The sequence below is a fragment of the Seriola lalandi genome, unplaced genomic scaffold (genome assembly GCF_002814215.2).
Source record: "Seriola lalandi dorsalis isolate HSWRI2012SDOR001 ecotype SW California unplaced genomic scaffold, Sedor1 jcf7180002054294, whole genome shotgun sequence".
Taxonomy (NCBI): Eukaryota; Metazoa; Chordata; class Actinopteri; order Carangiformes; family Carangidae; genus Seriola; species Seriola lalandi.
The window spans coordinates 554168-579316 of record NW_019524847.1 but is presented as its reverse complement, the minus strand read 5'-3'; the positions used below and the strand labels follow the sequence as shown (position 1 = coordinate 579316).

At 42.2% G+C, this 25149-nt stretch overlaps 1 protein-coding gene across 6 annotated transcripts in view; it reads left to right on the top strand.

Moving 5' to 3' along the window:
- The first annotated feature begins 3037 nt into the window (after nt 1-3037).
- The window catches only part of slc20a2 (solute carrier family 20 member 2), a 47835-nt gene continuing 25723 nt past the window's right edge, over nt 3038-25149 (top strand). For 2 of the 6 annotated variants that reach the window (XR_015437237.1, XM_023406089.2), the window contains exon 1: nt 3038-3329. The gene's annotated coding sequence lies outside the window, so the exon portion shown is untranslated. Of the gene's footprint in view, nt 3488-16710; nt 16864-19190; nt 19417-25149 lie in introns of those variants that run through there. The other 4 variants (XM_023406082.2, XM_023406084.2, XM_023406083.2 and 1 more) reach the window with 4 other exon arrangements.

The following is a 25149-nucleotide window of genomic DNA, read 5'->3' as shown; positions in this document are numbered from 1 at the left end:
ATCGTACACGTCTGATAAAATCTAAAATAAAGAATCAATATGTATGAAGCTCGGCACAAAAAAAACCACCTGTAACACACATTCAGACTAAAGGTTTGTTTGAGTGTATTCAGAAAATCTGGTAAACACCGCACCCAAGCATGCTTGCCTGGGCACGGGCCTTATGGAGAATGTATGAATTATCCTGTGTGACAAAAGCTAAGCTACAGTTTACTTAATGACTGGCTTTAACTACATGGTCTGTTTGCCAACCCATAGGTAAATTACGTGACTCCAAAAACATTTGCTTTTTATATATATATATATATATATATATATATATATTAAATTACATTTATTAAAACAACGCAAACTGCAGACTACACGGTGAAAAGTACAGTCGCCAACCAGGAACACGACTTGGAATGAGAAGACTCCAGGAAAGCAAGAACAAAGAGGATCAATTTCCTGTAACTGTGATGAAGCTGCGATATTTGTTATGTGACTGTCAGACAGCATACAGAACATCTGAATCACAAGATGTTGACCCCTCAGTGGTTGACAAGTACTGCTGTTAAAAAACTGTTACAATTACAAGCTTCTGAACAGGGTTGCTACTCACACTGACTCTTCACATAAAAATTTCATGCCTTTTACTCTGGATGGGTAAAGGGTTTGACAGTCCCCTGTGCTGTTTTTTCAGGTACCTTAAAATGAAAAACTTTGCCTTAAAAAACGATCCTGTCTTCCCGTCTCAAACTCCCACCAGGTGTTTGACCTTCTGTACTCACAGAGATGCTGCTATAAACACACGTCAACACATACGTGTATCAGACTTTTGATGTTTTGTGTGACCGTCCTTGGAGCATCTTAAAAAAATGGCAGCATGACTTTGGTCAGAAGATTGCAGATAAGACTCATCCATTGAGATGATCCATACAACCTGACAAGGTCAAATCCAGTTTAAAATAGCTAACCAAGTCAATTTGATCTCTCTCGAGCCCATGCTGATGCTGTGGCCTTGTTGTTTTAGGCAAAACATCTCGGGCCAGTTTCACAAAGATAGACTTTGACTGTGGCTTACACTTAACAAATAGTCTGACCTCAGATAGACGTCTAAATTCATCTGTTGCACAACGCAGTTTAGTTCTTGACTATCTTAAACCGGACTGTGGTACAATGAATTCTGGATAAATTAAGACTTTTTTTCAAAAGCAAAAAATGTTTGTCTTTGAAAGAATTCATCATTTACAAGGACATTGCTGTGGCCTCTAAAACCTCTTTCCCATCTCATTGCTCTCTCCATAACAATGTTATTAAACCACAAATTGTGACCCAGGCATGTTTCTGTTTTTTGGTGCTACTAGTCAGTGCAGGTGTCATTGACTGTTACCATGGTAACATTGGTCTTAGGCCTGAGTTAGTCTGTAGGTAAAGGTGTAAGCAAAACTGACTTTGTTAATGTGTTGGCCAGTCCTTCAGGGGATGGGATGGGTATGACGCGTGAACTTGAGGCTTTGAAATCATAAATAAATGTTTGAAAACCCAATAATAACATCTGAATATATAAATTGCAATTTTTTTTTATCCTCTTTGGGATGAGCATTTAAAAGAGGTCTATCCCTATTGCAAATCTGCTCTCAGACCATTATAAGATTTTACAGGATTATGATAAAAGAAAAAGCCCCATTGGATTTATTGTTAGAGAGTATGGAGAGAGTTGGCCAACAGGCTAAATACAGTTTGGGTCTGTCTGCTAATATGTTACGGCTGTGGCCTTGTGTAGGTTGAGCAAATTCATCTGATTGTTAAGGCCAATGTGGAATAAGGCTAGGCGTGGGTGAAACTCTGTATAGAGAGACAGTAAGAGTCAGTTGTTCCACACCATGAATGGAGCCGAGTCATGTCTCAACAAGACCCAGCTTTTATACAATTGGAAATGGAAATTGTTCCTCAGATCTCTCTCTCACACACACACACACACACACTCCAATATTATAATTAAATTTAAAGGTCATATTTATTTTTTATTAAACTTTGAAGCCACTCTAAGGCAAATGCATGGTGAAAATGGAAACAGTTGGTACATGATATTAATCTGGATTTTTTTTATTTTTTATAAATGATTCAACCTTTGTGTGCAATTAACTCTCTCTATCTCTGCTCTTGCTTTTTACGGTGTATGTACTATAAATTTAAATCATAAAGTTGAGGTTTGTTTAATTACACTCCAAACGACCCCTCCTCCCTCTCTCCCACCCACTTTTGTTGACTGGCTCAGTCGGTTACGTAACACATTTATGCCTCGCGCACGTGGCCACAGCCATAATAGACGGCAATATGTGGACGGATTAAACATTACCATCGACCCAGTGATCATTGCGTCCACACGTAACCCCACATAATACCTTTGATGCGGACAGTAAAGGGCGAAGTCGAGGGGAAATTCTGGTTAAATAATGGATTTTTTTTTCCCCCAGCAATAGACAAGACTCGCCAAGACGGATTCCTCAGCTCGGCACGGGTCCTCTCCGTCTCAACCATAGAAATAAAACACAATGAAAGCAGACGTGTTTGCTCATAACTAAATCTGACTGTACACTCAGTGACTGTACTGTGTTTTCATCTTTGCTTGTAAAAAAAACAAACAAAAAAACAACAACACACCGAGTAGTTTCTTTCATTTCCTTAGGCCTTGTGGAAAATGACATTTCACATTTATCTCAGAGGAAGAAGCTGCACATGTGAGCAACACCGATTTAAAATATTAAGCAAACATTAGTATTTCTGCCACAGAACTGACCATTAAAATATATTCTGAATAATAAAATCTAATTAAGAACATAATGTACATAGGCTACATAAATGCACTTTAACTCATTTTTATTCATAAGAGATCTCCCTGAACACATTAATGGTATTAGGTATATTTATTGCTCTCCCCTCTATATGGTGTCATCATGCCCTCACCAGATTACTGACCACTACTACTCTCTCTCTCTCTCTTTCTCTCTCCCTCTCCTTCCCTGTCTCACGCTACCCCTCCACCACCCCCACCCCTCCTCCTCCTCTCCTTCATCCCGAAGCTGTCATCCTGAGCAGTGCTGAGACGACGGCTCAATTCCTAAACGCCCGGATGAGAGCAGCAGGCAACAAACAGGGCAACATGGTCGCATGAGTCGGCCGAGTCGAGGGCAACCACTCCGGGGGGACGACAGCCACTGCTGGAATCTGTGACATTTTCGACGCAACCCACGCAGAACGGTTCTGGGAAAATACAGGCAGAGATAGAGGCGTGGAGCCGAGGAGGAACAGCACATTTCCCCCTCTTGCGGTGTCCTATTTCGTCGGTAAGTACATTTTGTCAGGCAAAAAAAAAAAAAGGAAAAAAAAACCGCTGCCCCTGTGTCTTTTACCCGTCGACGGGGTTTCTGTTTATCCACTTTCCTTGCGCATTTCTTTGTGGTGAGCGTCCGCGCGGGGCTGCGTTTACGGAGGACCGGGCCTGGTAAGTGTGAATACAGCGTAAAGTACAAATGTCTGTTTACTGAAATCAGCTGCTGCAGCTCCGAACCGCTTGTTCTCGTGCAGCTTTGACAGACATCGCTACTAAATGCTGCATTTCTCCACAAGTTGCTACATGTCGTGTTGGCGTGCTCGTACTTATTGTTGTCACCGATCGCACACAACTAAATGAGTGAGTCGAGCTGCCGCTACACGTGTGTGACTCCACATCCGATATCACAATAGCACCGGATCAGATCCACTGTCTGGTTCATTCCACCGGTCTGAACCAGTGTGGGGGGGAAAGGCTGTGAAAGCCAAGCGGAAGCGAAGTGCTTGGCCCGGTGAGCCGCTTTCAAAAAGGGTCTAATCATTTGACTGTTAATCACGCGAGTTCATTTCACTCTGTTGAGCTTTTCGTGCGCAGAGCAGAAACTGTTTGACGACAAGGCGGGTCGACAACCGGGCATGCGCAGTGTGCACAAACACTACCGCCCCATTGCCCAAATGATAATAAGTTGGGGGACACTGTCCCAGACATCTCAGAAGTGCTGCAGGTCACTTCCCCAGTCTCCAACAAGGACTCAAGGGTCCAGGCTTTTTTATTGTCACTGTGCTGCTGTGTCTACCTTGATATTTTACCTGTAGATGGTTTCATAATTTCTGTGGCACAACTTGTGGCACAAGGTAATAAACCTGTTTATCATGGCAATTATTGCAGCATACACTGTTTTCCTGCTATCGAGGCCCCATCTGCTTTTTCAGGGTGAGCCTCTTCCTTTGGCGCAGTGACAGATAACAAGAATTATCACAAACACTGGAACATGTGCACAGCGGACATACAGGGTTAGGATGTTGTGGAAAGAATAACAGGAAAACCAGGCAAAATAATTCAGCTGTGGTTGGAGGAAGTATTCAGACCATTTACTTCGGTAAAAGTAGAGATGCAGCATTGTAGAACTGTAGTCTGGTAGTGAAAATGTTAAGTGTAATTAGCAAAATGTGTATTTGAAGTGTCAAAGGTGAGAGTCTAGGTCAGTTTAGAAATATGGCCCATGTGAGTGTTATTATTACTGTTTTGATTAATGTGTAAGTGTTACTTTATGTTACTGTTGTTAGTGTGAAGTTGCATAAAATGGAATGAATCAAGTTAAGCACAAGTACCTCAAATTACCTCAGTACCAAAGTAAATGTGTTAGTCGCCGTTCATCGTTGTGATGCAGATCAGAGCTGAGTTAAGACGTTCACAAGTATTTACTGTGTGGAGTATGTCAAACGCAGTCTTCCAATTATGTCATTTATATTTCACATACTCCACGCTGAAGATATCTTATCCTATCGCCTACATAGGCAGTGGAAGCACATAGCATTCCTGGCGGCTGGAATAGGGTGTGTAAGTTAATGATTGATTTCCATACTGTGATAAGAAAGAGAGAGAAAGAAGACGAATGCTGGTGGTCTGTGACAACCTCGTGTGTTTTACTTGTTTTCTTCCACTTCCACTGTAACATCAGTTACAGCTTTACACAGCAGGGGCTCATTAACTGGAACAACCTAATACACTGATTGTTGTATCTCGTCTAGCCATAAAGGCTATAAGGCTGATATGATAACATATTGCGATAAGATAGACAGATTAATGACTTCCCTCTTTTTACACACCTTTATGCTTTATGTGAACAGGACTGCACAGTCTGGGCCTTCTGTTATTTCAATGATAAGGACAGTGTCTGCGTCCTCTCCCATCCCTCCCTTTGTTTAAAAAGGCACCCACCTCTCTCTGAAGTGTGCTTTAGTAATAATGAAGTGGTGCTGCAATTTATTTGCAGCCCCTCACACCCTTCACCCATGTTTATACCCTAGATACACCCTTTTTGAGTAACTCCTGAAGAGTAGCCAGCCAGCCTAGAAATGGCCTCTAAGCTTACTCCACTGGTTTCACATGGTCATGCAGGGATTTATAAAAAAAAATACATTTAAATTTCTTTAAGCACCCACACGGTTTAATCTCCTGTTTTGCATTTGAAGCCATCTGACTTGCAGAGGGATCCTACTTTCCAAGAAACCTTACAGTTAAAGTCGTGTGTGTCGAACCCCAGCAAGTCTCTCTGCAGTGATGCTGTCACCGGACAGAAAAGCTGTACTGTTGTTGCCCTCCTTTTGACTGAGCCTTAATTAAATTTCTCTATCACTATGGTGTGGAATTAAGGTGGGTTCACAGAAAAGATAAGGACAGATCCAATTTATATTTTGACTGTACTTTGACCTGCCCTTTATGAGTGTAATCCTTTTGGAAAAAAACCCAAAACAATCGAGGCAGAGTGATTCACACTTAATTGCCGGTTCCGTGGCGACAGGGTGCAGCCACAGCTTAGACCACACCGTCGATAGAGTCTCTCTTTTATGTGAACCCTTAAATCCAGATGCTTCATAACACTCACAGACTGGTGCATATTTAAACAGCAGTTTAAGTCAGACAGCTTAAGCATGTGTCTTGGCAGTTCTGTGTTGGGGATGGCTGACAGTGGAGGGGGGTGGGGTGGGGAGGTGGAGGTGTTTTTGTATGGACGGAAGAAGCATGTGTACATTGTGTAATGTTTTCATGTTCAACAAGATGCTGAGAAAGCTGTGTCAGACCAGTTTTCAGGGAGGTGTGTACTTTCTCACTGCACTCACTCACTAGCACTTTACTGTTTCTAAGAACTTTCTGTCATCCATGACTCCACCTTTCGTTCCAGGTCAATGTTAAATTCATCGTAGGCTTCTCACTCCGCGACGAGAATGTCCTCCATGAGCGGGCAGGTCACGCCACATTACATCACAGCCTCCTTCTGTGCAGGTCGTCTCCTTTTTCTCAAACACCCTATTTGCCTTGTTTTCTGTATTAGATTTCTGCACACAGTGAGGCAGGATTAATATTCAAGGCGTTATACATGATTGTGAAGGTCTGATGCACTCTGTGATGTCATATAAGACACAGAAAAACAGCAACTTATATGAAATGCTCATACCAAGATCAAATAGCTCATAGAAATAGTAAGCAGTTCATTTTCTGTCAAGCGATTATTCGATGATCCAACTCAACGTTTCAGTTCTGCAATGCAATTCCTTGTTACTCATCATTCGACATGTATATCTACAATATGTCACTATTGCATGTAGTGCTGCAACTAACTATTATTTAATTATTGCTATTTTTCAATTGTTAAGTCTATAAAACCTCAAAAACGTTAAAAAAAAAAAAAAAAAGAAAAGTCCTAAACCCAGGAATTTTCAGTTTACAATGAGACATGACAAAGAGAGAAAGAAGCAAACGGTTTAACAGTTATCAAAATACCGGATTCATTTTTCCATTGATCAACTAATAGATTAAGCAGTGAATCATTTTAGCTCTATCTGGGTGATTTATTGTTTTAGCTGTAGTTTGAGACTGGTGGTAAGACCAAGCAATTTGGAGACCTCACCACGGGCTCTCAGATCTTTCACTGTTATGATTAAAGCTTAACCAAATAGTTTGTTGATTAATCAAAAAAACAATAAAAAGATTAATCATTAATGAACATAATTGTTAGTTGCTGCCCTACAGTGTAACATAGAAGCTGCCAGCATAACTGATGCCAGACTTTTTGCTCTGATCTGATGTTTTGTCTTAAAGAAAGAAGTCAGAAATATAATTTTCCAGCACAGTCGGCTGTTGAAGCTACAATAGGGAAAATCAAGCTAGTGCGAGCACAAGACTCAAAAGCAAAACGCCCTCGGTGTGAGATGAGTAGTTGACCAGAAGCAAGTTCATAAATTGATTGACAGCCATGAGCGCCGACCCCTGACTTTGGCCTTCTCTGATTGGTTAGAAGGGCAAGGCTTCCTGCGACACTTCAGAAGGGAATGTCACTGCCAGTCTGTTCAACAAGTTACATACTGTAGCTTTAAGCGCAGAGCGCATTCAGAAAACATTTTCTAACAAACAGAAGAAATGGCCTCGGTCTCTGCAGAACGCCACAAAAGGGAAGAAAGAAAATTAAATGTATAGAAAATGCGCCGCAGTCTGTTCTGGTTTCCATGACGGTAGGGCCCCGTGCGGGCTGGCCCTTCTGCCAGTGGGTGTGTCTGTGTCTCTGTGGGCGGAGGGGCAGTTGGCACCAGGGCTGGCAGTGTCACAGTCAGAGAACAGTCTGTCTCTCCGATCGGCCCACCTCGCCCTCAGAGCACAATCACACTGTTATGTCTGAGGCCTCCTTCGCCATGGCAACATCACATGATAGCACTGAAAGAGTGGGAATCTTCATGCTGTGTGTGTGTGTCCGTGTGTGTGTGTGTGTGTGTGTGTGTGTGTGTGTGTGTGTGTGTGTGTGTGTGTGTTACAGCACCAGCATTGCTTAATCCACGTTACAGCTTAAAACCTGATTAAGCATGTCATTGATCAAGTGGAGCTGATAACGTGCCTTCTCATTTTTTATTGGCAAAGGTCAAAGCACAGAGAAGAGCGGGAAAAGGTCGGCATATGAGGGTTCTTGTTGATGTTGCTGTGAAAGGAAACGGAGAGGAGTGCACATTAAGCAAGCTGCTAGCTGTCAGTGATGGGAGATAGAGGCTGAAAACAAATGGAGGGAACTTGAGAAAAGAGGTTTTCAGACATCACAGTTCCGTGAGTCTCCTGATGATTTAATTTAGCTGTTTAAAGCCTGGGAAAATAATCCAAACCATTTCAGCTCTTAATTAGACTTTAGAACCACTGGTTCAGATCTGCCCCAGCATTTAACAAGATGTAAGTTGTCTGGACACAAAAATACTTGAGGCTGCATTTATACACTTAAATGTTTGTGGTTTTTTACACATGTATATGTGTGCAGCTGGTTTCAGGGAACTCCTGTCTAGTGGCCAGTTTATAACCGATAAAAACGCTTCCATCCCATAATGCTTGCCTGTCTTCCTGTTACCAATGTCACGCAGGCCCGCATTCTTCTTTGACCAAAAAATGAGCCGTAATAGCTCCTTCTGACCGACATGTCTTCGCTGAATGGTTGTGGTATTTTTTACGGTTTCTTCTGTCTTCTTGACAAATATCAGCGTTTACAGTGAGCACTGACTCAGTTATTTAATCATGCTGGTGGCTATTGGCTTCCTGTTAGTTTTCCTGTCTTGGTTGCTTTGAAAAGACCCTCCCTTAAGTTGGGGAGGGTGACACATTCGTGGAAACCTCTACTCTTTCAGTTGTGGCCTCCTTCAAGACAAAGCCTCTGGATTCCTGCTAGACGATGTTGCTAATGACTGTTTTAACCTGACGATTAAATGGAAATTCAAATTTAGACCAGTTGACTTATAGCAAGAAAACACTCAGAAAACAGTCAAAATTGCCACGATGATGAGCTGCGTTACCTTTTCAGACAGAGCGGGATGACGGCGTCTTCGGATCATCAACTTTCCAATTTACTTGTTTACAACATTGGGGCATTAGCGCTGGGAGAATGGAGCAGCCGTCTGTGGGGGCTGTAGCCCCAGCTAGTGGCCGGCAACTGCGTAACATCTAAGACACAACAGTTAACTGGTGTTGTAGATTAGTAAAATATTAATAATTAGTTTAACCCACTTGTATTTCTGATACCTACACGTTTAATCAGTCAACTAATTGCACGCATCCCTAATTCTTATCACGCAAAAGGAAACCCGTGCCACCTTTCATATGTAAACAATTAGTCATTTAATACCCTAGTTAGCGCGTGACTGGTTGTTTTACAACGATTTCTCTGACCTGTTGTGGGATTTTGGCCTCGTTTGTGCTCTCCACTCGGGCCATGAGAGCCGTTTTGTAGTGTCTCTGGTGGCCTTCTGTAAGCGGCAGGGTCTGTATCAAAGCACTGTCACACAGAGCGTCTCTTGTTTGGGTGCTGGCCTGGTGTTAACTATGCTAATGACAGGCTCACTGCTGAACTGTGAGGCATTGTGGTTTTATTTATGGTAGGTAGAATGGACATTATTTCCCTGTTCCCCTCATTCAAGTACATTTGTCAACGAGCAACCAGGGCTTGTTTGATGAGTCATAATGTTGCCACTAAGAGTTCGGGTCAGTTTGAGGTTTTGGAAAATGTTTGATGGCAAAACACGAGAGGAAATACTGAAAGAAGCATGGGAAAAGTTATTCTTGGCATGTGAGATGATGTCATGTCATGTGAGTGGCACATTTTGTCATTTTTGTGCAGGGTGGATACAAATCTATGACCCTGTTAACTACAAATTTCCTCCAAATTACCAGAGATCTGCTCACACACACTGTGGGTGGGCTGTGCGAGGTTGAAGAAAAAGGCCTTTGTATGGATCTCTTCTGCCTCCTTTGTTGTTTAACTTTTAATAAGACATAACTTACTGTTCTCATAATTCTTTTTCTCTCCTAAATGTTTCGACTGGTAATTCTGCGTGACACAACAAGTAACTGATCTAGAAAAAAGGGCACTTTCCTGGAGATTGATCACAATTTTGTGATTATGTGTGAACATAAACTTCTTGTGTGTAAATATTTTGTCACATGATTGTACACACGTAACCTTTTAAAAAAAAAAAAAAAAGAAAAATGTGTTTTTCATGTTCTCTAATGGGAAAATGGGGCTCAGGCATGTTTTGTACATGTGAGAGCTCTTTTGAGTTTGTAGAAATCTTGATGTTTGAACAGGTGTGAGCTCACGTGTTCATTTTAACTCGGCTCTCGTAGTTCTGCACCAGAGAGTAGTGAAGGGTGTGACAAGCCTTAAGAGATGAATGATGAACCTGTCTGTGCTGGTCCTTGCTGTTATGTTGATAAAGTTACCGCCTGTTTGCATTTGATTGTACGCTGGGGCAGGGCTCCATGTAAGGATGAGCAGCTGGCTGACTGGTCACCGCACACACTCATGTGACACTGCTATTTCTAGCCAAATCATTCCTTCTCTCTACTGCCTTTAGCAACAAGAGCGAGTGGTGGATATGTGACACCTCAGAAAGCAGCGAGGGCTGGAAGGTGGGGGCAGTTTGTCAGATAGAGTCTGGTGGGATCTCTCCAGAGGCCACCTTGCAGGGTGTGGATAAGCTAGGTAGAACAATGGCATGCTGGGCAATTGACTTTCAGAATTTCGCCACAAATCTGTCATTTGTCCGATAATGTTTGCACTGTTGTTTTTTTTTTGTTTTTGTAGTGGACACACTCAAAATAAACACATGAACTGCTGGCTGACACAATCCATCATGGCTGCTGACAGGATGTCAAAAGATCAGATGATTTTGATGCAATATGTTTTGTTAGAGTTCTTGCTTGGCTGCTTACATAACAAACCAAAACATAATAGTTTTCTGTCATTTTTCTCATCTCGAATGGCAATTTAATGGATTAGTACACTCACTGTGACACTGGCTTCCCAAATCAAACAATCAGGAATAAAACTCTCAGTACCCTCAGCTGACCTGTATGTCCTTACCGTAATTGAAGATCTCTGCGGGCATGCTTGCAATTTGTACTTCTGGTATTGATAACCCAGGTTTCTCTCGGAGTGCTGATCAGTGACATTACCATATTTAGTTAAGAGGGTGGGGCTCACTTGTCAACACATTCTCGCTCTGTCATGGTACATGATTTCTGGGGTGGTAGTTTTTCTGTCGTCAAGTCGATGTTGTGATTCCATTTTAGAAAAATGTATGAAGCAATATGGATAACAAAACCTCCCAATCAGTGTGATCTCCCAATCAGTTACATGTAATTGTATAGTGTTGAGGAAATAATACTGTGATCAGATATGATGATTGCACTGATTCATGCCCTTAAGCTCTAACGAGCAGAGACTGCCTTACACAGTAGTATTAGGGGGCAATTCTTTTCTGTTGAAAGAAGAATTAATCGAGGTATTCAAACTGAGCGGAGGATTGTATAATTGGTAAATTGTATAATTGGTCTTCTTTCGCTATGATAGTCCATAATAGAACCGTTTTGGAACGGAGTCTAGAAAATGCACTGGCACCAAAAATACTCCTGTACTACAAGACACCCTGGGGAAAATGCTAAAAAGTAGAATGTGTGCAGAATAAATGGGGTCCTGTCCTTGTACAAAGATGCTGTTCTAGGGTAATGTCAGGCCAGTAATTATGGGAGACAGGGATTAAATATCACTGAATATCCCCAGGGTTCCCTGTACTGAACAGGTGATGACATATTCATAATGTTTCACACATTCCCATCCCTGCTATGGCTACACAGTGAGTGACCCCACCACCACCCCAGTAATGCTGAGAAGGCTTACCCAGTATGAACTGTGGTCACAAAACCTGTCAACATACCCTTTACACATAAACACTTCTGTTTGTGACTCGCAAAATGTACGATAATTTGTTTTCCTTTGCCCAGGGCTGAACTGTTAACCATTTTTATATTGAAATTGCCAACCAGAGTCTGGTTTTCAAATTTTAAGCTGCAATTTTAATTATAACTTACATTATTAGCGGTGTCTGAATAAGCTGTGAAGTGAAAGTTCAAGAAAAAAAAAAAAAAGGTTTAAGACTAAAGATTGTGTCCTTGCTGTTCTTAAAAGACCGACAGAGTGGTGTGTCTTTTTGTGAATAAAGCTAGCAGGTAGTTGGCCAGCTGCAGTGACGGACAGCTGATGGACAGCTGATGTCTGACTCTCCCTGTCATGCCGTTGTTTCACGCTCAACACCTGAAAAGCTCTGACTTGAGACCTGCAGGGGTTTGGGGGCTGTGAGGCGGTCAGGTCTGTCAACCTGTGAAGCTAACGTTGAAGTTACCTTAAGCAGCTAAAGTGAAGAGCTGTCAACATTAAGTGCCTGAGCAGCAGTTTATTCTAACGTTGGTTGTTAACTATAAACGTAGTTCTTACTGAATCAGTCTACATTTGGGTCGTGGGAGGAGCAACAACATGGGGACAGCTTACTTCTGACTAACTTGATCCACTTTAATGTCTGCTTCCACACTAGGACAACTGAGCACCTACAGCCGTCAAACATCACCTCACTGCCTTACATCACATCACTCCGCCGGTCTTAGCCATCACTGACTTTACAGGCAAAGTGGATAATGTAGTTTCAAATCTAAGTTAAGGGACAGAATACGTTATATTTGTACTGTCTCTCTGCTGTAGTTACCATTACTTCAATTATTCCAATTCTCTCAACAAACCTGAAGTAATGTACAAAATAAATCTTAACAAAAATAAATCTCATCTTACATTATTATTACTATAAGTGGCCAAATATGCAACTTTCATCAACCAATAAAAAGCCAATTTTGAATGTTAAGATTTCAGTTTTTGTATAGAAAACTGTCTGAACTATGGGAGGTCCTCACCAACAAACATCTGATTCATTTTATATAATAATATAGAAACATGAGAGGTCTGTGGTAAACTGGGTAAAGTCAAATCTTTTTGATGTAAACCACAAATGGCTTGGATGGTTTATTTCTAGAAAACAATAGCAATTTAAAATCACAATTGCAGTTATATATTTTCCTCGAATCGACATTAATTTCCAGGAAGAGACTAAAAGTTGCTGATTTGTTTGCCACAGTCTGAAACTCTCACTGTTTGTTCTAATGCAACTTTACCTCACTTCTTATTATGTTCTTATGCGTAGCAGTGAAGAGGAAAATTGAAACTTGGGAGTACAGCGACGATGTATCTGGCTGAAGACACTAAGTGATCTGGTCACTTTTAGTTCTGCTTTAATAGAACAATGTTTCATGTCACGCCAATGACTAGCTCGTTAAAGAGTCATATCTGGGATGAAATAAAATTTACAAGTGTAGTTAAAGTGGTGGATCATTTTAGTAGAGGCAGTTGTGTATCAGCAAGTTTGTAATGAGAACAACTGTAGCCTTGCAGGAGGTGCAGTAAGCAGTAATTTTCTTTCTGTGACAAATAGAATATGTTGTTTATTTAGACTTTAAATGATCACTCCATGCATTAAGATTTTCTAGTGGTATATATGAGGAAAAAACAAGGGGCGGGTAGAGCTTCACTGTGCCTCCTCCTGGTGGGGGCAAGATGACGTTCTGATTTGAGGCGATGGGTGGAAAAAGTCTCAAGGAAATGATTTCTCCCAACAGGATTAAAGGTGACCCAGGCAAGCCCACCCTCCTCCGCGTCTACCCTCCATTACCGGAACACCAGCAGACCACTTGTCACAACGAGTTTCCTTCAGCGTCTAGCATGCTGCGATAGCACTCAGACACAAAGAAAGTAGCACATGTCACACACAGCCTCAAACGATGCTGTCCCCAAAAATATCTGTCTCAGTGGTCAGTGCAACAGCTGCATTAAAACACTTTTTTCTGACGGTCTGAAATAGTGGTGTTTTGTTTTGCAGGCAAGCAGATGGACAGAAATAGAGTAATAACATAGACATTTTGCCTGTGAAGAGAATTCGTTTTCAAAGTTCTTGATTACATTACAATCACTGATTTTGTTGACTATCGAAGGATTTAGTTTTACAGTACTTGTATCATAAAATGAGTCTGACTGAAACCTGTTTTTCCAACTTGCCTCACCACTCCTTCAAGTACAGCACAGTCTGCTAGTGTTCAACCCAACCTGCAAACATGTGATAGATAACGCTGGTCACACAGTGTGCACTCTGTAATGTTAAGATTAACTCATTCATGCTTCAGCAGTTGTAACAGCATCGATCTATGTCCCCCTGCCGTGCAATATTTTGGATTGACAATCCTGGATTCAAGATTGTGATTTTTTTTTTTTTTTTTTTTCTTTTTCTTTTTTTTTGGCAGTGAACAAATTTGTTCACAGGTTGATGCTGTCAGGAACCTGCCTGTGGACTGTTGAGTTTCTACATTTTTTTTCAACCTTTTTGGGAGTTTATATAGTTGAGAAATCTCTTGGCTAGAATTGATGCAGATCATAATATCTCCATGGCTCAAAAAGTCCAACTACAATCAACTTGGAGGGTTGTCACTAGTTTGTTGTATCTGTGTTAGTTTATCTCCATTGCTTTTCCTCTGGGATTCATTGTTGAGTCAACATTATAAAGACAGAATTACCTTCCCTAGAGGGAATACAACATACAGTTCATCTCCCATGGTGGTGGCATGCTATGCTGAATTCCCCAACAGTTTACGCTTTACGGTATTATTTTCAAACCAGCTTTCAGCTCCATTTCCCTCCTTTTTTCATACCAAAACACTACATTTACTCTAGTGAGGATAAGCTTTGTGTTAATATAGTACACAGTAAACAAAGTTAAGATTGAAAGTTTTTTTTAATTTGATGTGGATATAATTCAGTGTTGACTTTCAATGCCAAGCCCCTAATTTTAAGGTTGCTTTTTCTATCAGTTGCAAATTTGAAAATAAATGTCCCCCTTGTGAGACCCCTTGATGCGATTAAGGCCTACTGCTGAAGTCGTCATGTGAAATCCCCCTCCCGCAGTGCCATTCTTGCAGCTCATTCCGCGGCCTATCGTCCACGGCTAATGCTAGCAGCACGTTTTTGAGCATTACTTTTAGTTTTCACCTAGAATAACAGCGCCGGGGTAATCCGCTGACACAGTGACTCGCAGGCCTAATCCCACCAGCCTCGTGTCTTTTCTTCCGCTGTAAGTGTAGGCTGTGTAACCTAAGGTTAAATGCTGGTTAATGCAGTGTGTGTGTGTGTGTGTGTGTGTGTGTGTAATGTGTGCATGCATATGTTGTCTGTACAGAGGCTTGGCATTCCTGCAAAGAGGTGGCAAAGCACAGGACCCCATGTTCCCCCACCGCCGCCACGTCCACTGCTACGTGCGCACAGCAGCAGGTCTAATCAAAGCAGTCCATAATACTGTTAGCTGGGTCATGTGCTAGAAGCCAGGATTAAGAGCAGGAGGGCACAGGCCACTAGATCCAGCTTAAGAGGCAGCGTTCTCGCTCTCTCTCTTTCCCTTTTTCTCTTTCTCTCTCTCTCTCTCTCTCTCTCTCTCTCTGTCTGCCTCTCTCTCTCTCTCTCTCTCTCTCTCTCTCTCTCTCTCTCTCTCTCTCTGTCTGCCTCTCTCTTTTTGCTTCTGTGCTCATCTTTTCACCTCACATGTGGGGACGCAGCCATTCAAGGTCACGAATGTCCATTATACTGTAGTGAGACACACAGTGAATAGAAACAAACACATCTCCATACTATACTATGGCCGATTTAAAAAAACAAAAAACAAAAAAACAAACAAAAAAAAACACAGTTTGTACTCAATGAATTTGCTCCTTTTTTTTCCTGAAATCTGTCCACAGACACTTAATACTGTCACGCAGTGAACCCGTGTCCAGATCAATGCAGATATGTTCAGCTCTGTTTATGTGTCTAATTGTGTCCTTCCTTAACCTTTCATCACATGCTGTTCCACTGGCAGCGCGCTCGCACTGTGTAGAACTTTCCCAGACAGCTGGCACTTCTTTTCAGTCATTGTGGCCATTTTCAAAGAGACAGACCTGTCATCAAAATGAGCACATTGAAGTACAATACACAGCAGAGTGCCTGGAAATGTATTCTGTGTTTTTATATTTGTAATTTATCTGGATCACTTTGCATAGATCTGTTTTTACTTTACTACTCTTTACTTTTTCTGTTCATCAGTGTCACCAGTAGGTAGTTTGCGGAGACGTCCTGAGCTAGGAGCTTTACGTTGTTTCCCACAGTAGTGTTTAGACCCTGTTTTTCTTTTTTTAAAGCGTCCAGTCTCTCAGATGGATCATGTGACACATGACAGTCATATGTCAGCATTTGCAAAAGACCAGCATTTTTGGTTCTCCTCTTTGGAGAACACTGAGTAAGATTTCATGTGGCTGGAAGACCAAAACGGAGACGGCAAGATGTATTTATCCCCATTACTGTGAATGTAGCCTGAAACATCATTAATCATATCGGTACCTCTCCTTTCTCACCGAGTCTCTTGTCCTCTTTTCGCACTGCATTTTCAGCAATCACTAATACCGGCACCCACTTTGCCCCAGTAACACAATTAAATGCCACCGAGCTCGCCAACAGTAGATTACCAGTCCCAGCAGTCGAGAAAGAGGTAGGTAGGTTGGAGGTCCTGGCAGTGCTTTGTGAGCACAGAGCCAGATCAACATTTCTCAGTTTCCACACCTAAGAGAAGGAGAGATTGGAAAGGGGGGTAGGCAGGGAGGGGGAGTCGAGAAGAGGAGGAAGGACAGGGGTGAACGGGACTCGTTTTTGCTACTGGACACCTATGCTGATTCGTGGAAGAGAACTGGAACTGTCTGGCTGAGGCTGAGTTTGGGAGGGGGGTGAGAGAGGAGAGGAAAACAGAGAGAGGGTCAAAGGTAAGATGACTCCTACTCTGAGGAATATGGAGACAGATGGCCGAAAGAGAAGAAAGCCGGACCCCGACCTTAAACAGCCACAATTGTTGGTAGGTACCAAACCTAATTGTGTCGGTAGTCATATGATGTGAAGCCTAGCCAACAAAAGCGGGCCCCTTACTGTTGGTAATAAAATAGTTGGCTCTATATTTGTCTTTGAGGCACATTTTGATTGGTCAATTAGGATCCCTGTTGTGAGCATGGTTTATTCTCAGAGGTGACTAATAGATTCTGCCAGTCTAACAGCATTATTTTGAGCTCTGCATCCATTGTGTGGCTGCTATTTTGGCTTTAGTGGGTTTTTTTATGCTTCGTGTGTATGTGTGTGTGCGTGTGTGTGTGTGCGCTCAGCTGGACGTGTCTAGAGAATAATTTCAAATCCAATATTAATTGACTTACAAGGGAAAAAAAAAACACTACTTGTTGAAATCATGAATATTTACATCTCTTAAATGTCATTCAGTTATATCTGTGTATGTTTCTCATTTGTTATGTAGTGTTTTTTTAACCACCACAAACAGTGTGAGGACAGCGCAGTGCTCTGTCACTTACTGAAAACAGTTGTACAGACACTCTGATAGGGAGGAGTCGCTTCAGTCACTTTGCCATTTGAGGGTGAGGGAGTCAAACCCTTGCACAGTCTCCGCTGAAACCAGAGAGAGCTGACCTTAAGAGTATTTAAACATAAGGCTTACTCAACACCGAAAGCCAGAGGGGGGGCTCGATTGTTTGCTGTTGTTACACGGCCTGCTTTAGTGTTGCTAAAAGCTCGGATACTTGTTCAGTCTGTGGAGGGTGAGACGCTGACGTTTCTCTGATTTCTGTCATCCTCTGGAGCTGGATTTAAGAAGATAGCTTGCCGCATAAATCCACCAAAGAAGGAGTGAAAATGACCAAGTGGCAAAGTCTTTTATGTCATAGACGGCAAACACTAATGTGACAGAGGTCCAGTTAGAAATAGTGATAAGAATAAATTGATAAATTGGTAAGTTAGAAAGGCCACTTGAAACTTAATGGGTAAGCGCTCCGATGTTCCACATCGAAGTCTGTGTCCGTGTCTTGCGTTTGACACCACATTCGGTGTCGGAAAAAGTTGCATGTAGCCTTTTATGACCCCAGGGGGAGCTGCACCTGATAAGATAATCCAATTTTAGTCCCACAGTGGATAAAAATTTGCAGTATTACAGCAGCAAAGTGGACAGTATGAGGAAAGGAAAACTGCGAAATCTCTCTCTCTCTCTCTCTCTCTTGTAATAATATAATATGTACAATTAGATTTTCAAATATAACAAAAAATAGCAGCAGATGAGGGATGAAGTTTGATGAATTGCCTCGAGTGATGTCACTGGAGGTAATGTTGATCTGAAGACTACAGGTAGGAATCTGTGTTGAAGTTATGTAGACAGTTAACAGTGACAGTTAACACCAAACCTAATCATGTCAGTAGTCACATGATGTGAAGGTCCTTACTGTTGATGATAAAGTAGTTGGCTCAATATTCGATATGTTACTGTTGGCTGTTGTTTGTCTTTGTCGTTGGTGGTTAGCGGGTGCTAATGACACAAAATCCATTCATCAGTCTAATTTATCATCAACAGTTGTTATTATTACATTAGCTGTTGAGCTAACGCCGCCACATTCTCATCAATGTTGTTAACATCAGTGTTGATTAATGTGCATTGTCATGTCTCTATATAAATAAATAGCAGCTGAACTTAAATAAACTATGAAGGGAGAATGAATATTGATGAAACATGAAGTAGAGAGGCGATTTTTGTTTCAAGGCAGGGATTGTGCTGTGGGACGTTTCACTGCTGCCCTGGGACGTAAGTGATAGCAAGGAGACCGAAGGATGATGATCACTCATCTCTACCAAGGTAAATCAGCCAAAAAAAGTGAAAAGTGTTGATGTAGCTGCAGTTCGGCATGAATTCAAACAGATTGTCTGTGTGTGCTTGTAATGGCCGTCAGAAGCAATCTGAGGGATTACCAGAGTTACTTGCTTCTTGACAACCTGACTTAGTGCTGCAATGCAGACCCATGGCGGAGGGGAGAAAATAGAATGAGTGAGAGGATTTATGGAAATGTCTGTGTGTGTGTGTGTGTGTGTGTATGTGTGTGTGTGTGTGTGTGTGTGTGTGTGTGTGTGTGTGAGTGAGAGGAGCCTTTGAAGATGTTGTTGAGAGCGACATACTCTTTGCAGTCGTACTCGCCGTTGTTGTCATTCTTAAGCGACCCCCCTCCTGCCCGTGGAGGCTGACTGATCTTAGCACTGTATGTGTGTGTATGTGTGTTAGTTTTGGGTTCTAGGAGACAGTGCCTCCCTGCTGCGAAGCACAGAGTCAGAGGCAGCAGGTGCAGCTGACGCAGATAGGCTTTTTAGCAGGCAGGGCCAGTTGGGGGACAGAAAGGGAGAGAATGAGTGAGAGACGATAGAGGGGGAAAAAAGCCACAGGAGCTCAAACAAACACAAGATCAGACCTCTGAGCAGCACCGGACAAATGAATTTATCGCCCCTATTCTAGTCCTTGTGCACAGTATGTGAGAAGGAAGGGAACAGGACCTGAACTGCACCAGACATTGCCTTAGCTTCAGCAGTGAACGTGAGTAATGAGTGTTTTTAAGTGTGTGTTTAAAACTGTGCTAAGATTGTGTGGAAATTGAGCACAGCAGAATCTGTGTGAGGTAGTTTGAGGTTGAGCCAAATCTCTGGTAAAGTTTGAAAAACATGCATAGGGACGTCATAAGCGTTTAAAAAGACCAGACTATTGTGCTGCAGTCATAGTTTAGAAAACAAAATCTCCAACTCATTTGTGTTTCTTGCTTTACCTCCCATTGACCAGTTCACTAGAAAGACTTGTTAATATGTATGCAGTGGTCTGTGTGCGTGATTTTTCCTCTCCATGCTTCTTGTAGCATTACCAGTGAGTGTTGAGGAACTGCTGACGAGACGTGGACTCTTTAGTCTGCTTTGTATTTTGTCAGCGATGAGTCTGCAGTGACTCTGGTCCGCGCTCTTCATTGTGTCGACGACAGCCTCTGTCTCTGCCTCTGCCTCCCGAAACCAAGTCACATAAAGGCGTCCTGTGTTCAGCACGTCTTTTTGAAAGGGACAATTGTGGCAGAGAGAGAAAGGGAGAGAAAGTGACGGATGGCTCACAGCCAGTTACCGGTGTGGAGATAGTGTGTGTTCTTCTGTGATGGGCCCCCGTGTTACCAAGAAAAAAAATGGTCCAAACTGGCCGAGCTCATTTCATCATATTGAAATTCTTTGCATTAACAAGCATCGTAGATGATTGTGTAACCAAGACCTCGTCGCATTGTTGCTTCCCCTCTGAACATGTGCGTCAGTATTTAGCTGCCAAAATGTGCACATTATATTGATCCGTCTCCAGCTTGTATTGTGTTGTGACCGGAGTCACGGAGGGAAGGCGAGTGCTCTGAATGCCCTTGATCCGTCTGCATGCTTTTCTCCGGCTGTAAAGCACATCCACGCACAGGTTCACCTCCTCTCCTCCTCATCTCCCCCTCTCTAGTTATCCTCCTCTGCAGTCATTGGCTGCCCTCCTCTCAATCCGTCCGTCCTCTCCGCACGCAGACAGCCAGTCAAACAAGCACCTCGGCCTCTCCGACATTTGTCATTGGCTGGCGTGTGCTGTGAATGCGGATGCTTTCCTTTAAGGGGCAGTCTAGACTCAGCTGGTAACGCTGTCTCTCTCTCTCTCTCTCTCTCTCTCTCTCTCTCTCTCTCTCTCGCTCTCTCTCTCGCACTGTGTGTGTTGCTCTCTCTCGTTAGCTCGCTCACTCTCTCCTTCTCCCTCCTGCAACACCACCACAACCTGCTGATTTCTCACTAAGCCTCTGCTGCTCATTCCCTCCTTCCCTTCCACTCCTCCTCTCCTCCTGTCATCAACTGTTCTCTCGCACTCGCTCCTCATAATTTCATTTCCCGTCAATCACATGCTCACCCCCATTTTCTTCTCGGTCCGTTTTTTCTTTTTTCTTTTTTCTTTTTGTTCTTTTTCAACCTATCATTTCTCTCTGTCAGTGCTTTTCCCCAATACTGTCATTTTGCCGTAGACATTCACTAATTTCCACCACTTTCCCACCTTCTACTGATGTGAGGAGACATGAAGGTGAGTGGAGTTGATTTCCAGGCTTTAAGGCTCCTGTGTCTTTCTCTTTTCTTCTTTCTTTTTTTTTTTGTCTTAAGCAGATCTCTCTCTCTTTTAACTTAGTAAGCCGTCTGGTAGATGAGAGTGAGAATCCTGTGTCCTTGGAGGCACGGACTGCAGTTGCGTATGCTTCAGGTGTGACAATTAGCCGGCGCTGGTTAAGATGCTGCTGTGAGTCATTATCTGACGTTGCATGTATGTTCTCCTAGTTCTGCTCCTTTCAGCATGTGCCTAGAGAAGACGCTGATGAGAGGGGGGGGGGGTTTGAATCATTGCGTGGATAGTGCAGCCGCGTGTCAATGCAGACTGTAGCTCGTGACACAGTGTTTTGCACCAGCTGTGGCTGTGGTGCATTGGCATCTCAGGCTCAGATTAATGAGCATTGTACAGCGATCACAACAGCAAGCAGTTAGAGGAGTGATCGCAGTAGGTAGTTTGCACACAGGTCATGGCACAAGACACATGCTTCCAGAGGTTGATGCTGTAACAGATAAACCGCTCTGCTCAGCTTGTGATGTAGCTGGATAGTTGAAATTTCAGTTAAGTGGATGTTCTTCACATCTATTGAACAGTTTTCAAACCTTGAACTTGTCCTCTAGACGTCATGATTGAACACTCTGGCATATTAAACATGAAGACCTAATTTAGTCTTGTTTTCCCCATGATGTGTTCTTTTTGTGTCATTGCCCTCATTATGTGTTACTGTTTGCCACCTGGCACACACAGGAAGAAAATGTGTCTGCCAGTAATAATCCTCCAGAGCATGTTGCCACACAGACTGTGTCGCTTTTAAGTGTTTTTATTCAGGGTTTCAGCTCTTTTAGATGGGAGAGCAGTTTATTCCAAGCTGGGCATGAGAAGGTAGATTATACAAGACTATACTAAACAGTACTTTTCTACTTTAGCGGACAAAAAAACACTTTACAATTTGGTTTTCTCTCTCTCTCTCTCTCTCTCTCTCTCTCTCTCTCTCTCTCTCTCTCTGCCATGGAAGCTCCTGGCTTGCCAGTTGGGAGCACTATGGGGGTCAGTCTCTTGCTCAAGGACACTTCTTTATGTGGACAGGAAGAGACAGGGATTGAACGGCCAGTGATTAGCAGACAACCCACTCTACTTCCTGAGTCACAGCCGCCCCCCCGAAACTGAAGTTTGCATCTTATAAACACCAAAGATTCAGCAAAATTAGTTAACACTTATATTCAACACTTCTTCTTATGTTCATCTTGTGCAGATGTATTGATATTCCTTCATGGATGATTGATTTTCACAACAGCAAGACAATATCATAATAAAATGTTAATTAAAACTGTTATAAACGATTTGAACTTACTCAGGCAGTATAAACAAAAGTATGTTCAGTATGTCCCAAGTGCATGGATCATAGCTAATATATTGCTAGATATACATCTTACATAAAGTTCTGATGCATATCCCCTGGTGTCATCAAGTACATCAAGGTGTGGAGTAACAGCAGTCACATCGGTCAGCTCCCGAGTTCCTGGTGGTCCCAGGTTCAGCACCTTGGACAGCGCTTTGAGCAGAACGTTAGAAATGATCCACCTGAGCAGAACAGTGAAGCAGGTTGTTACATCCTGTAAACCGATCGGTCGACAGTATGTAAACAAACGTTCATCGTAGCTTAACATTATGTTAGCGTGGTTAGCTTTTGAATTCACACAGGCGTTGTTGTGACCCAGAAACCTCCAGACGGATAAAGTCACATTAACATCTTATACAAGCCTGAAATGAACTCATTAACAGTATATTAATTCCACCATGGTCTTTTAAACCAATTTTATTTTGTTTTGTACTTGACATGATAATTAACTGGGAAATTAATATTGTTGGGTTGCAAAGGCAGTTGAAATGTAATATTTGCAGGTCTCAATGATTACTATACATTAACTTATCAAGACATACTGTGTCCTGCTCCCTGTTAGAGCATGTTCACCATCATCATCCTCATCATTGCTCTGCACATCGTCTCAAACATCTCGACTAAATTTAATACCTTGTTTCGTCTCTGGTCAAATAACCATTGCTGCCAGTTTTCAAATTAAATTCAGGGCGTCACTGTCTCATCTGCTGTTTATTTACCTGCGTCCGAGTGGCCAGCAAGACGGCAACATAATCAGTGCAGTGCATTGTTACCCATGCAGCACAGAGCAATTACGACCACTGCCGGTGAATCTGCATTATGGTACTGCAGCCTCTGCTTCTTTTCTTATTTGCAGCCCTGACTCTATTCCGTGCCTTTAATGCTGAGTAGTTGTTACCAAATTATATTTTTGAGTGTAATATTTCTAAATTGCAAATGGATCTCGGAGATAGTTTACTCTTGACATGTTAAATATCATTGATTTTTGTGGAGTTCCTCTAAGTAAACTATTCTCTTTGTGGAGACATAAAAGCGTGAAGGATAACCTTCAGAAAGGTTGCGTAACATTTTATGCAACTTATTTTGAAAGTGAGTTTTACGATATTAATTTATAAAGATTCAGTGTTTTCTTCCAAAGGAGGGAAGTCTTTTCATTTTCAAGGTCCTAATGAATCATTCATCGGAGCAGTGTAAACAGTCACAAGTCACACAACTTGACTGCGGAGCCTGAGATGGTGAGGATTCGTCTAACACACTGAAGGTCATATTGCCACTCTGTTAGCAAGAAAGCCATTTCATATGAGCTCAGGTTAGCTTGCGTCACACACATGAATCTTATAACTGAGTCTCTGGCAGATAGTGTACTCTGAATGATGGCTGTTTGTACAAATCAATGTATAAAGAAAGGCATGGCAGGTGTGTTCACTTACTAGTCAAGGACATAAGGTCACATACTTTTTCTGTGAAAGTGATTTTGATGATCAAACTGAGCAACAGACATTTTGATGTTTTTAAAGCAGATGCTGAGAGCAGTGGACAGATGTGGTGTACTTGACCACAGCTTTTAGGAGACATTTCTCACTGAGAAATTTCACACCTTGGATATTAACACAGACTGTGTGTGTTTTATATTTGGCAGTCTGGGGGTATTGTCCACAGGTTGGTGGTCTGTGGATGACAGTGATGTCCAAGAAAAAGCTAAAGCGTGAAAGGGCAGAAGTTTGTGCCCCGTCGTTACAAGGTCCTGCACTAGCTGGAGCCTCTTTCTGTAGTTTGCATATTTTCCTTGAATTTGCATGGGATTCTTGCAGGTGCTCTGGTTTTTCTCCCAATCACAAAATACAGTGCATGCATGTAAAATACTCCTGCCTGCCAACCTGCTCGAGGGCGCACCAGGAGGCACTGGAGTTGCTCTCCTGTGCACTGCGCTGTGGCTGCTGCTAAGTAGTTAAGATGGGTCCAACACAGAGACTAAAATTCCCTGCAGTCATTAAATTAACTGTAACTTAATATCATCTGGAGTTTGTAGCCTTTAGCCGTCTAGATTCTTTCAGACATTTAAGCTACAGTAGAATCATATTAAAAATCCTTATTAAACTCTGTATTTCTGGGAACAGAGAGAGCTACTGTAGAGATGACGAGTGTTTTTCCCTGCTCTACACTCCCATTCTAGTTTTTCTTTAAATAAAATCCTCAGAGTTGCTCCTCATAAAAACGTGGGACTCTTCTGGTTAATGTAAAGAATCATGTAGGTTTATATTTTGGAGCATCAGCTTGAATTATTTCACATTTGTTCCTTAAAAATCAGGCGACTGGTTCTAAACATTACAGTATTCATGATCCTTGGCCACCGTTGCTATGGAGAGAAGCTAGTCACAGGAAGTGAATCAGAGCTTTAGTGAATTCAAAACGTTTTGTTGTGAAATTTCTAAACCAAATATGGTGCCATAGTTGCTGAATTAATCCAATATTGACCCAGAATTTAAAGGTAAATTGATTTAAGACACAGATTTCATTGTCACCTTTCTCTAAACTTTAATCTTCAGCTTTCACAAGCTGTTAGCAGCACACGTCCGAGAGTTTTAAGTTCTGTGATTAGATCTTTCTTTCTGAAATGCACCTCTCACCCCAAAGCCTTTATGTACACAAGCTTGTACCTTCAACTTTTCTATCAAAGAACTGGATATTTTCTCATGAAGTTGTGTAGCAATATAGGTAATCTTTTATACTGATCAGTGTTTCCTCTAGGATTTTTTTCAGCAGTGGGGACATGCTATCCGGGG